The 14071-nt window shown below is 43.3% G+C and overlaps 1 pseudogene; it reads right to left on the reverse strand.

Moving 5' to 3' along the window:
• Positions 1–377: 377 nt before the first annotated feature.
• Positions 378–6852, reverse strand: LOC123501432 (annotated as a pseudogene).
• Positions 6853–14071: the final 7219 nt, after the last annotated feature.

Consider the following 14071-nt stretch of genomic DNA (forward strand, 5'->3'; position numbering starts at 1 on the left):
ACATAGCGAGTTATGAACCTGATACTTGAGTAATATAAGGGATGGCTAACTGCTTTTCCTCAATAATGACAGTACTGAATAACTGCAGGGGGAAATTTTTTGCAGTTTGAAATCAGGCTGTACTTTTTTGGATGGTATTGTTTGTTGGCGGACAAAAGTTTAGTTGCCATACACAACAGCAAGTTTTGAAAGAGTATTCCAGACCTGATGCATGTACGAGTACATGTATTGTCCAGGGGGAAGCGGCAGTTTTACCAATGTAAAAGATTGGAATGCTTTGCATTCACTTATCAAGCAAATGTGACAATACCACCACACTGCAGTTATGTATGTCATGCACATTGGCGTGATCCGAGATAAATAAGAATAGCACATTTGTTTCTGGAGCTCACGTGACCATGAGGAAGTGTATTGTTTGGCAAGTAATGCAGCAAAACAGAATGTGCCAGTAGTATACAAGGATTGATGAGGAGTAATTTGTATAAAAAATAATGCTTTATTACACGTACATGTACATGTATGATGCTGGCATGTTTGTCATCTATCTATATACCTGGCCTGAATCTCCATATCTGGAGGTAGCCCCGACAAGGCGCAATAACAATCACACTCCATAAGAGAATAAAAATGAATGAGTATACATCTTTGCCATGTCATAGGCAGTAGTAAACAAAAAAAGGTTACCATCCTCAACTTGTAAGTGGAAAAGTACATATACTGTAAGGTCCCATGAGAGAGGATGCAAACCACTCAAAGACCAACACCAATGTTAAAGGTATTTGACCATTTTGATTGACCCAATGACCACCTAGGATACCTTGGAGGTAGTCATGGGGTCAATAGAATAACCAACTATGTACCTTGGGCATGGTTCGCATCCTCTCTGGCGGGACCTTACAGTATATGGTAGTAAACATGAAAAATGACATCCATGAGGGAATATGTGGGCCAGTAATTGTCGTAATACATGTATGACTTTTATAACCATTAGTACCAGTAAACCAAGGCGTGCAGGAGTAATCTGTATGTGTACAGTAATTAAGAAATTCTTCTGCATACATGGTATCAATTATTGTCACAGGATATACTGTAAGGCCTACACTGTACCACTTGTCTTACATGTATAAAAATGAGCAAATTTGCAACAATATGGAGTCTTCTATGGATTTCGATGACTGAAAAATGATGCTGATGAGGAAATTCATGTCTGAAAGCAGATTGCCTTTCAAGGTTTCATATTCACAGCTCTGTTGAAAAAAAGTAGTAAGTCTCATTCATAAACAGTGACGTGGTATAACCCAATGACAAATGTTGTTTTCTAACAAGATGAGTGTTGAAAGGGCAACTTCTTCGAAGGAAGTGGCCAGCCATTCAATGAAGGTGTCCTGTATGACATTGTGTGCAATAAACAATAGTACGGTATTCACTATGTTTAGTAGTGGGCACACAATGCCACAGAAGGCAACAACATTAAAAGGCAATCCACTTTTGAAGGAATTGGCCTTTAAGGTTTGACATCCATCACAGGTTATAATACTGAAATCTCATACACAGCTTTATAGTCCATAGTCTGTTTGCACGTATGTGAAAGTTCGACATCGGCAGGTCTCTCTCTTTTTTTTTTTTTTTTTTTTTTGCCTGCACAGTTTTACCGTAGTATGTTACATTCCAAATAAGTGATGAATTATAAACCAATCACAAATAATTTAGTGGGAAATGATGTATGTTGTTTTTTGTACATCCTCAAATTTCTCTATGGTGGTGTAAGTATGCTGTCTGTGTCTGACGTTTAACTGAACTATTGGCCACGTTGGTGGTTGGCCTGACATGCTGGTGGCCCTTGTCGTGGTTGATGCTGTCCTTCCAGAGCCTCAGTGGCCTGATGTTGCAGTGGCGGTGCTTGGACGTGCTGCTGAATAGGCTGACGTGCTGGAACTGCTTGATTTGGTCGTTGGCGTTGCTGCTGTGGTGCTGGGACGCTTTGGTGGCATGGCCTTTGTATGGCTGCCTCAAGTATTCGTCTTCCATTGTCTTGTACCTGAATGTTGAACAGAGGTGCATCTTCCAATACTCTGTTTGGTGTAACACATGTGACATGGAATTTTGGTTCACCCACTTATTCATCATTGGTACAAAGCCCAGGCTTGTACCAGCCAGAGATCTGCCAGGTGACACCATTGTCAGCATAGTAACGCAGTACCTCGTTGATGTGATTTCTGAACTCTAGCATTGGGATTTGTGCACTTGTTATCTGAAATAAAGGGAGTAACATTGTTCAGTGTGTACTAGGTGAGGCATAAGACAGTGTGAAAGGGATACGTCAGTTGCTACAATGAAAAGTTATGACATGACAAAAATCAAGAAATGGGCATGGGCATTGGTAATGATTTTGTTTGACTGTACTGCTACACTGTATATTTTTTATAGTTTATAGCTGGGATGTGAAGGTTGGCTCTTAGTGGTTTCATATTAGGTGCTCATGAAGTAATTCTGTTACATAACAATGTACTGGATATGATGGGAAGAAGTTGGGTAACACCTTCATTGCATGTTCTGTGAGGATCAGCCTTGAAAAGGATGCAAAGGTGAGGAAGTGTTGCTGATATTGGCCTGTTTTGATGTGATTCGGCACTGTATTACCAGCTTTGCTATGTCCTGGGTAACCGTAGCTGGGCAATGAGTGTTGACATCATGCTGGCTGTCGCAAAAGTCCGCTCCACAACCTTTGATAACGTATCTGTATCACAATATATGTATCTGTAACAGATATTGTGGCTTGGTTGATGTACAGAGCTCGTGGGATGAGCTTATTTGAGTACTCTGCGACGAATGGTCTTGTGATGCGATCGACAACTGTTGGTTTTATGGGCAGCAGTGGTTAAGCATTGTCTTGTATTCAGGATCAAATAGTCCCACGGTTGCTCCAATCCATGTATAGTTCTGGATTTTGAAAAGTTGTCTGGTGTCCATAGGTGTTTCTGTGAGAAGATAGAAGAGGTCTCCTTCGGTGAGTTCTCTGAAAGATTGATGTACAGAAGAAGATTAGCTGAGGTGTGAAAGTCATTTGTCGTTGTCAGTGGAATGAGAAATGTTACAATTACAATGTTGGTTATGATGTATTTCACATGTACAGGCAAAGAAAGAGTGTCCTGTTGCATTAGGCAGTGCAAGAATGGTTGATAACTACTGTTTTGGGGGAAGGCCCGCTGAGGTTAATCAGTTGTTTTACTGCAGTCATGAAAAGTCATGATTACAGTTGGCTGGTTGTTTGGACGTTATGTTTTACCTGAGGAGAACAAGCCTGTCGTACTGTTTCTCGATTTTGGAGAATTTGTTGCCATCCTTCTGGAACTTCTTGGGTTTGGGTTTCTTCACTGACAGCACTTGGGCTGTCAACCTTGTGTTTTCCGATGTGTCGGTCAAGACTTCTAATAGTGCAACATCTGTCACTGTTGGATGATTGAAAATTGCCATGGCTGTAGCCAGGTCGCCTGTTTCCAAATATTGTGCTAGCATGTTGATGTCTGGAATGAGAAAGAAAAAAAAAAACATTATTGTCATATGAAGAGGGTAGGGGTGGGGTTGTAGGTTAATGATAGTGTTATGAACAATGAAAATGAAAGGGTGTGAGAAGTGTCATTAGATGGAATTGCTGTGATGGTTTCAGTGGCGTGCTGGTTAAGTTGATGATGATGACTTGAGGATGATGAATAAGTGGTCAGGGGTGGTACCATAAGAAAGCTCAAAGTGGTGTATGTGCTATTTTGAGGGGTTGGATGTAGGCTGCACTTGACTGTGCCACCGAACATATGCACAAGATTGTGAATGTCAACTGTAGTTGCTGAGTATCATGTTAGGGAGATTGTTGGTGACTGTTTCATCAGTGTTCCTAGTTTCCAGGATTAGCTGTGTGCAAAGTGTTTCTGAAAGGCATGATGAAAGGTTGGTATGGCATGACAAAGTAATGCTGTGGATGATATTTTGTTGTGTTGCTGCAAGCATGATACATGTGGTAGGAGAAATGACTGTTGTAGATGAAGATTTCTGGTGGTGAGAGGATGCATTGCCCATACTGGGAATGCATCCTCTCACCTACTGATATTGGGGTTGGAAATTAATATTGGGATATTGTCTGTACTCACATTGACTGGAGATTATAGGTGAATGTGTCCGAAGTTCTCCCATAGGAGACTTGGGTATCTGTGACACATGCGGTTGAAGACAATTTTGCCATTTGTATAGATTGTGCGAGTGTTAGGAAGATGAATTTGAGCGTTCAGGGTGTGCCATTGGTGTTCAAAGTTCTTTCTGGTGTTGATGTTTGCCTGATGGTCACCATTTTCTGGAAATCGGTACACTAGCACAAATCACATCCAAGGGCGGAGTTGGGGATTGTTCGTAAGTTTGAACCATGACTACTGTTGTGATGTTGAAGTCTGCGTTGGATACATGCAGTTTCACCAACATATGCAAAATTGCGATGGGTGTGGCTCACCAACATGTAAACAAAGCCAATGCTGCTGTCAGGTAACTGTTGCATTAGAATGGTAGGGGGATATGGGTCATGAGTATGTTGAATAGTAGCTGATGGGGTTGTACTGTCTAGTGCTGAGAGAATGTTCTTGATGTGGTGTAACCATTGTGGAGTATTCTGAAGTAGTTTCCTAATGCCCATAATGGTGTCATTACGGTCATGTGTCACTAATATTATGTTGTCCAAGTGCTTTACTCGGCTGATGAGGACCAACAACTAGTCTCTTTCCCACAGTCGGTATTTGCGTTGTTGACTTGATATCTGAGTGGCAATTTGGGGACATGTCTCACCAAGTGCCTTGTGTACTGTGCTGCAAACATAGTAGTAGGTGACACGGAATTGAATGCGCCTGCCTTTAGTGTGACCTTTGCCAATAATGACTAATGGTGCCTGAGTTCGTGAAAGGAAGAATAACTCCCACTGATGGTTATTGGGCATGTTTTCTGGATGTGTAGGAATTTGCCTTACTCCAGGTGGGACTAGCATCAGACGCAAGTGATGAGTTTCGTTTGGCAAGTCCATAAGAATGCAGAGTTGACCTTGAGAGAAGCGAGGTACCCCGTTTGAGGCAACAGTATTGTTGTATGTAAGGCGAAATATCTGTCCCTTGAATAGGACCAATTTCTTATGCTCAAGACAGGCTTTGTCAAGCTGAAATTGAACATTGGCATTCGCATGGCCCCATATCCCTTGAGTAGTCTCAACCTCATCAGTAGCAAGGAATGTTTTGCACTGTAGAGTTGGGTCAGATTGTTTTTGGGCAATGTATCTGTCAATTATTTCTTGGCAGGCAGCCTTGGTGCCAACGATCTTCAAGGCTTGTGATGGTACATCATCCCATGATGGGACAGCATGTGGTAGGCATCGATGTGCTATGATGTGGATGAAGTTCTCAATTTCCTCATTTGTGATGTTGACATTGCGCAGTATCTGTATCAGTTGCTGTAAGTCTGCATCTTGGCATGCTCTGACATAGTGCCTCATTGTGATAATGTGGAATGAGGTCATAACATGGTGACTGGCCCAGAATGGTGTGCCATCAACTGGAGCTAACTGGTATGGGTCACCAGTGGCTATGACCAAAATGCCCCCAATTGGCTGATTGGAGCCTCTAACATACCTGAGAATGTTGTCAAGTGCAGCAAAGAGCTGAGCTGAAAGAAGGCCTATTTCTTCTATGAAGAACACTTTCAGTCGCTGAAGCATAGCCAGTTGTATGGGTTTCTTTGAGAGACTCATGAGAGCTGAGGACACAATGTGTTGTATCGTCTGGACATGGACATTTAAGACCGGAATGTGAAATAGTATAAGGATATGGATGCCTCTAAGGCGTCTTGCTCTTTCTGAGGTGATGGCTGCCAAGAGTAATGGCATATTCTTCGAAAGGGCATATGTATTTGCAAGGAGCAAAATGTGAGTTTTCCCTGCTCAGGGGCCGGCAACTACAATGCAATTGTGTATGCTGGGTTGTTTATTGTGTAATTTGTCTATTGCTGTGATGCATGTATTGAGTGCCCTGTTCTGTTCTTGTAATGATGCTACACTTTGATTTGTGATTGGTGTAATCTGTGGTTGGAAGTCAACTGAACCTTCTTTGAAGCATTCAGCATCTGGAAAATTTGGAATAGGTTCTCCTCGCAAAGCATCTATAGCAGTATATCACAGGAAATGATGAGGTCGTCTCGAATAGCATCTGCAATGTCTTTTTCTGTAGTTGATGGGAGTGGACTGTGCAGTTGCGGTTCAAGAAGTATACTTTGCAATGTCTGAAGGGCATCACTGAGGTGCTTGCTGAATGCTTGTGAACCAAAGGGATACCATAGGAGTTGGTCTGTGACGTATGCGCAGGTGATGTTTTTGACATCAGTCTCATCAGGGTCGTCATTGCCTATCAGATTAGCTGCCCTTAAGGCAGCAGTCATGTTTGGTTGCCCATATATGTCTTGTTTAGTATTGAAGTGTCCCATTGTCAAGATGATGTGGACAAAGAATTCAGGCAGATTTGATGGAAATGGTGCCTTGAAAACAACCACATTGAGTCTCATGTCTGTTGTGTCAACAAACTGCTGGTAGTGTTCAGTTGCAGGAGCTTCCTGTTGTTGGTGGTGGTGTATGGGTCCAAATATGTGGGCATGTAGATTTGTAGCAATGACAGCGACAGTTGGATCATTGCAGGTTGTGAGGGCATGGATGTAGGAAGCAGCTTGTGAGACATGAGCAGCATGAATGCAAACACAACGGCCAGCACCGTCAATGAGATGAGAAGCATTGAGGATGGGATTCAGCTGTGCTTTTGGTTCCTTTTTCCATGTGAACCAGCGTAGGTAGACTTCCAAAGTGAAAAAGAGAAGGAGCTCTGGTGGTCTAATGGAAAATGTTGAGGTGTTGTCTAGATGGTAATGGCCTTGTTGGTGACTACAGATGGCAGTAACCTGAGCTGGTGTGAACTGTCGCCATGGTGGTAGGGCCAATCTGTCAACAGCTGTCTGAGGCAGTCCACCACCACAATCCTGTTCTTGTTGTTGATCTTGAGGATTGTGTCGTCTATGTTTCAAAATAGCAGAGCGACATTCAGGTGATTTAGTGGATGCATGGACGTATGTGGTGCTGGAGATGACATAAGGGAAGTGAAGTGCATATCGTATCATCTCAGTAAAGAGCCAGTTCTCTTGCAAGCATTGTTGGTCTGGCATTCAGAGGGTGCATGCGCTGGCCCGATATCTTGGTATTGATGAGACTGTGTGCTTGTACTAATACCTGCCCTGGGTCTGAGGTTGTGGAAAGCTGGACAGGGCATCTCTCCTCTATGCCTGCAGCATATTTGGCCAAGTATGAAACCTGGAATTTTCTATCACAGACCTGTACATTCGTGCTAGACTTCATTGCTACAGAGTTGAGGCACTGTCGGAACAAAGTGTTCGTCAATTTGGGCTGGATAGTGCCATATGGTCCAGTTTCCCAATGTTGTCGACATGCACACAATCAAGGTAGGCTAGGGTGTTGTATGTGTCTTCAGGATATACGATGCCATGGTTCTCAAACTCGTAGGAGAAGCTTGCAGGGTGTCTGGGAACTCTACAAATGAATGTGTCATCTTTAGATTTCCTTTTCATGCCTCTGCCACCTGCTTTTGTGCAGGAATGTTGTTGCAATGTGGATGCCAAATGCTGTAGGTTTTCATACTCTGAAAAAACTGGATGAGACCATCTGCCTTCAAGGTATCGTAGTCAGTACCTGTATCTGGTGCCCACATGGACATGTTTGAACATCGAATACGTGATAGTGTTGTAGCCAGAGGTTCATCTTCTAGTGTGAAGCCTGCATAGACATGAGGGCGATTGCCCAAGGCCCCATCACGTTGAAATTCGAATCTCATCCATGAACTTTTCACTGGTCCTAAAACTTGTTCATGGCTAGTTGTTATGTACTGCCACATGAAATGGACAGTGCGTTCCCATGCACGTGTCAGCATGACAGAGTAATTTTGTAGCAAGTCATGCAATTTTTCTGGGGAGTGTTGGTCAGCATGTTGCTGTATTGCAGCTCTAAGTGGGGCCAAACCTGGAGTGGCAGTGTCATTGCAGGTAAAGGTGAAGAAATAGATCCATAGTTAGGTTAAGCATTTCAGTTCATTGTTTTAATGTCCCCCCCCCTTGTACATTTTCAGTGTAATTTTTTACATTGCCAAATTAATAAACTGTATATTATTATTATTATTATTATTATTATTATTATTATTATTATTAAATAGGTCCACGGGCCCTCTGTGCACAGTGTGGCAACTAGTTGATTAACTTGTCTGCGAGAGTCAATTTCATCAAAATGGAGGAGGCCATCTTGTGTTGGATGTATTTTCTCCCCATCTCTAACAACAGCTTCCAAGCCTCTATGGCAAGCAATTTTTGCAGAATTTCTATTGAGGTCACTGTTAAGTATGATGTCAAATGCAAACTGAAGGTATGACATGTCATGTGATGTTAGAAGACTGTTGTCCAATATTCTTGTCATGAGGTGGTCTTTCAAGGGTGCCAATGTTTTCTGGTGGTACTTCAGCATGACATTAGTGTACAAGACTGATGGAATGGCACCAATGACTGAATGGCCTTCAGTAGCCCAGAAAATTCCTCATCAACAGGTGGATGGCAGTCCAAAGAAAAAGTCACAATTTGGTCGTAATCATCGTCAGTGTCATCTTCATCAGAAGGATCATTGTGGTTATCTTGAATGCGATGTTGTTTTCTTGCAGTGGGCACAGAAGGTGTTGGAAGGGTTGGGCCATAATTGCCTACAGTGAATGTTCCATGGGGAAGGTCATGAATAGCCAACTTGAAATGTTTCTTGCACAATCCAACAGTGCACTGTTGTGTATCCCCAAAGTTATTGGGGCAACACCAGAAAAGAACACAAGTGCATGTCGGTACACTGCATGTGAGATGAATGCCCTGTGCCTAGCGAATAAGCAACTGACTGTGAAAGACACAGTTTGCTTGTGTTTGACCACAGCATCTCTCAAGCATAAGTCTCTGAGCCAGCTTGATGCGATAGCCTGAGCGCACATACATAAGGAAATGTTGCTGAGCAGGCAGAGGGTTTGCTATGGCTTGGCCTGGAAGTGATTACCAAGCAGTATTGATGCTGCAACGTGCATGCATCTGGAAATTTCTCTGGCACTAAGTGAAAACATGAGGTGCCACTGATCTTGAAGCAGATCAGTTGGTAGATCGAGGTTTTCAACATGAGGTACATCTGTTGTCATGAAGAGAATGTTCTTCTCAGCAATAGCCATGATTCGTTCTAAGTCCTGCAGGGTTTGAAACTAGAATGATGCAACTTGGCTGCATGCCAACTGGATGAAGAGCGCAATGCGCTGTTCTGGGAAATTGCCTTCAACTGTATTCAGGATATCAGTAAGGGTTTGAATATTGTGACAATTTACAGGTCCACATGCATGGGAAGCACGCAACTGTTGCGGAAGAGACAGCAAGGTTTTCTGCAAGGCTGAAATATTTTCAGCTGTCCTCACAGTCTGTAGCAAGGTTTCATTCAGGTGAGAACTGTTGAGGAATGTCATCAAGGTTGAGTATATGATTGGTCCAAGACTGTTATTTCGTTGTCCAATGAAATGTGCATTGGGTATATAAAGCAGTAGAGAACCAACGCTATCTGCAGGGTGTATAGTAAGAACACAATACCGGGGTTGCAATTTCCTGCGTTGGGGTATGTCATTATTTGTTTGCTGCAGGGGAGTGATTGTCGTGTAGGATGTATTGTATACATCAGATAGGAAGAAAGCATCTTCCATGTCAATGTATGAACCTGTCTGTTTGTGGAAGACAACATCTTGGTCTGTCGGATGATCAGGAGCAGACATGTAGTAATCAAGTATTGGTGGAATTGTTGAGGCCACTTGAGTGTTTTGCTGTGCTGCATGTAAAATATCTGGCCGATGCTGTAACACCAAGCCTTTGGCAGCAGTAATCTCTGGTGATGGAGTGTATGTTTGCACTTTGGATGACAAGCGAAAGGTAGAGAGGCCTGAAGTGTTGTCAGTTTGCCTGTACACTGGGAATGAAAAATTGTATTGACCTGTGTAGCCTGGTCGGCACATGTTGCTGGTGAGGACTGCTGGAGCTAGAACATCAGGCGCTGAAGGTGCATAGTTTTTTAGGACTGGGTTGGTGGGCACATGAAGTCTGTTGATACGTAGCGAGCAATGCACAGTAGATGAGCACATGAGAAATGTTAAGCCTTTTTCATCATCAAGTAGGCTTAGAGCACTTTGCCATGAGAGGTCCTGATAAGGACGAGTCCAATCAGAACGGGACCCATCAAGGAAGTGATCATCAAATTTAAAAAACACGAAAGGAGGGGCATATGGTGGCCAGGTAATGGGTTGCTGGGGCAAGAGTAAGCCTGTCTCTCAGGAGGTCATCAATGAACATGAAGCAACCAACAGGGCAACGTACTGTGGGATAACAATAGTCATTAAGGGCTTTAATGACTTGACTAAGTGCCCCACTTTCAAAGTGAGCCTTGATATTTTGCAAGTGAGGTGTTACATCCTGAAAGTGTGGTGGTGTGTCAATAGCATTGCGCATGGCTGGCAGCCATTGTTCGATTAAAGGAAGCCAAAGTTGTCTCAATGAATGTGGCAAGAATTGCATGAATTTGTTGGGGTCTGTATACTGTGGGGAAGTAAGACATGTCCAAATACATGCTGGCCATGCATGACACCAAGATGGTGATCGTTTGTTGTGTTCATTGGCAGGGCAAATGAAGGAAGCACATAGTGTACAGGTTGGTGACCCAACAACTATGCCCTGTTTGTCACCAAACTGTCTTTTGACAATTTGGCCATTGTATGCTGTATTATGTAAAGGTGCAATGTGGATAGTGTACTGTGATGATGACGATGAACGGTGACAGATGGAGCAGTTTGCGATTGCAGGCATACTGTATATGTTTTGAAGAGCCTGCAAAGAAAAGAATGGAATAATAGATTAGTGGGATGAGAGCATGAAGACAGCAATGAAAACAGTGTTACGGCCCGCCTGTAACATACTCCTCTACCCTCACCTCCTCCGCTTGCTACCTCAGTCGCCACCTCTCCACCTCCCCTTCCATATCCCCGTCTCATGAACCCTCCACGTCACCGTCTCATGAAGCCCCGCTACTGTCCCGAAGTTGGATTCACGCGGCCCCATTCGACTCAAGCGAAGTGTTAAGTGAGCTCCCTGATTTCTGGAAGTCAGTCGAGGTCAAGGCCTCAACCAGTGAACACAACGCCTCTTGGATTACCATGGGATCCACTTCATCACTGCAACACCTCATAAGTATCACTTCCCCTCGTCCCGTTTTTTCCACATTGCCTCCATATAGGATTAGTATTATTGTTAGGTATTAAGCTGGGTTCTTTATTGTTGTATTTATTTCTGTGTTATATGTATATGTATGTTAGTTTCATGTTAAATCTATATGTGTATGTCAGTTTCATTGTTATTGGGTTATTAAATAGCTTCTTAAGTGCCCCCTTTGCATATCCTCACCAGCTGAACCAGCAGTTTTTTAATTTTTTATTATTATTGTTCACCGGCTCCCCGATGCCAATCTTACCCATTTAACCGGTGAACGTAACAACAGTCATGTTAAAAACTCACGATGTAATGGTTTATTTAGGCAAGTGTTATGTATTGTTTCATGTACCTGAAAATGCCAGGCAGGAAATTAGGCTGAGATGCTTTGTTAAGTTGATGAGCTGTGAACACAGGGTTGTCTGTACTGCTGGAAATGTCACCATCATTGATTTTTTCTTAGAGATGGCACAATTTTGGCTAATGTCTTTCAAACTACATGATGTTAGACATACATTTGGCCCAGATTGTGAAGAATAGGTTGTCCCACTTGTCTGGATGGCAAGTAAACTAAGGAAAATATAATGGTTAAACAGGAGACTACAAGCTATCAGTACTTGCCTGTGATGCCAAGGCGTTACATACCTGATGATCCAGTGCTAACGAGTGGATTTAGCAAACAGAATTGAAGGTTGCAGGATCACAAAAGGGCAGGATGTTGGAATGGGATGATGACTAGGTGTTGCTGAAAGGAGAAAGAAAGGTTTAGAGAAAGCAGCATGTAAAAGGAGTGCATAATTATTTTGATGAGGGCAGTTACCAAGGATTGTGGCAATCTGTGTTGGGTTCCATCTTTACTCGGGAGAAATTATGACGACCACTTATTGCTGAAAGTAGAAAGAACAGTGAAGATAACTATGAATGTACTGGTAGTAGTAATTGACTTATGCAGAGAGCAATTTACACCAAGTTTTATTGCTTGTCACGTTTACTCCAGTAGCTGGCATGAGTTAAGTAGTGGTAGAATTACTGTCAGCAATAATATTTGAGGTGTTGGTATTACTATTACACAATGTATGTTACAGGTAGAATATAAATTCATTGGTGGAACGAAAAATTGCAGATAGGATGATTGCAAGGCATGAAATATTATCTAATGGTCCAGTGGCAATGTGTGTATATGCCAATGACAGTAGAAGATGCAAGTTTCAACAACGGGCTGGATACAAGGACTGCATGGTTTCTTGTAGCTGAAAGTGAAAAGGGTTAGTAAAAATAATAATGAATGTAGAACATATGTGATGGTAGGAATGCAAGAAACTGAAAAAAAAGTAACAGAGACTACTGACGACTCAACGAGGAAGTGAGATGGATGTTAAGAGCAAACAGTTGTAATGATCAGCTGATGCACTGTAAGAATATAAGAGACACTGGAGTTGATAACTATGACATGCCCAAAGCCAATCCATTGAATAATACTGGAATACATTGCATACAACATACATGTACATATCCGTTTGTGGCAGAAATTGGCTTGTCCAGTCATTTGTCTTGCGTAATCAGTAGGTGCTTAATCTCAGTCTGATGCCCAAACAATTGACATGTAAGAAATGTTTGGAGGAGGTTATCTTAGCTTAGAACGTTCTCTAGTTGTGCACACTTGTCTTTGATAGTGTGGGTTTCACACAATGACCCCCCCCCCAGATGGGAACCGCCTTGTCGTGGTGGGGGGGCTTGCGTGCCCCTGTGACCTGGCGAGCTAGGCTAGAGGGGGCTTAGGTCTCTGCTCTGGCCTTTCGAGGGGGAGAGGGCTACCCATGCTAGTAAGGTCGCCAGTTAGGAGCCAGACTAAATGGTTCCTACGTAGGCTGCCAGTGGACAGCGGAGCCACCCGCTGGAGGGATCGCCCAGTAGGGGCCATCCTGTGCTGGATGGTTGGGTATCCAGGCTGAGATGCTTTGGGAGGGGGGTCTCAGCTCTGTCGTGGACAAACATTCGTATCATGTGGGGCCTTTTTAAAACGACTGGTCCGCATGGGGACGAGGTACCCCGTCCACGGCAGCCAGCGCTCCCTCCCATTGTAGTCCCAGTAGGTGGTTTCCCTTGCCCTGGAGCCATTTTTGTGTAACTTTTATATATGGTGAAACACAAAAAACTGTCAGGTTCTCGTGAGGTGGCTGACCTGGCCCGCGAGACGTCATCTTCAGGTCTGAGTGGGAAGGAGGATTCCCCTCCACAAGAGCCTCCCAGCAGTCTCCTGTCCTGGGAGTTCTTCTGAGGGACGTATTTCTGCTGCATATGACTCCCTTGTGATGGTAAATGTTAACCCATCATTTTCTTATCACGCCTTGCACTCACTTCTCAAGGTATATGGCACGGTTCTTCGTATTCGACTTATGATAAGGATTTTCCATCTAACCGCTGCTATGTGACTTTTCTATCATGTGACGAAGCCCGTCTGGCTTATGAACATGTAGCATCTCTTCCCCTTGCTGGCTCTGGCTTTAAGACAGAACTCCACTCTCACAATATTTCGGACAGCGACACGGACTACATCCAAAATCTTTTTGACCACTATTCTGAGAGTTCAGTTCCTGAAGTCCGCCAGATCCCGCCTCCACGTTGGTTTGTGGCCTACTACAAAAAATGGGCGCGGGAATTTCATACATGCCTCCCGGTACCTGTC

The sequence above is a fragment of the Portunus trituberculatus genome, chromosome 9, assembly GCF_017591435.1.
Source record: "Portunus trituberculatus isolate SZX2019 chromosome 9, ASM1759143v1, whole genome shotgun sequence".
Taxonomy (NCBI): domain Eukaryota; kingdom Metazoa; phylum Arthropoda; class Malacostraca; order Decapoda; family Portunidae; genus Portunus; species Portunus trituberculatus.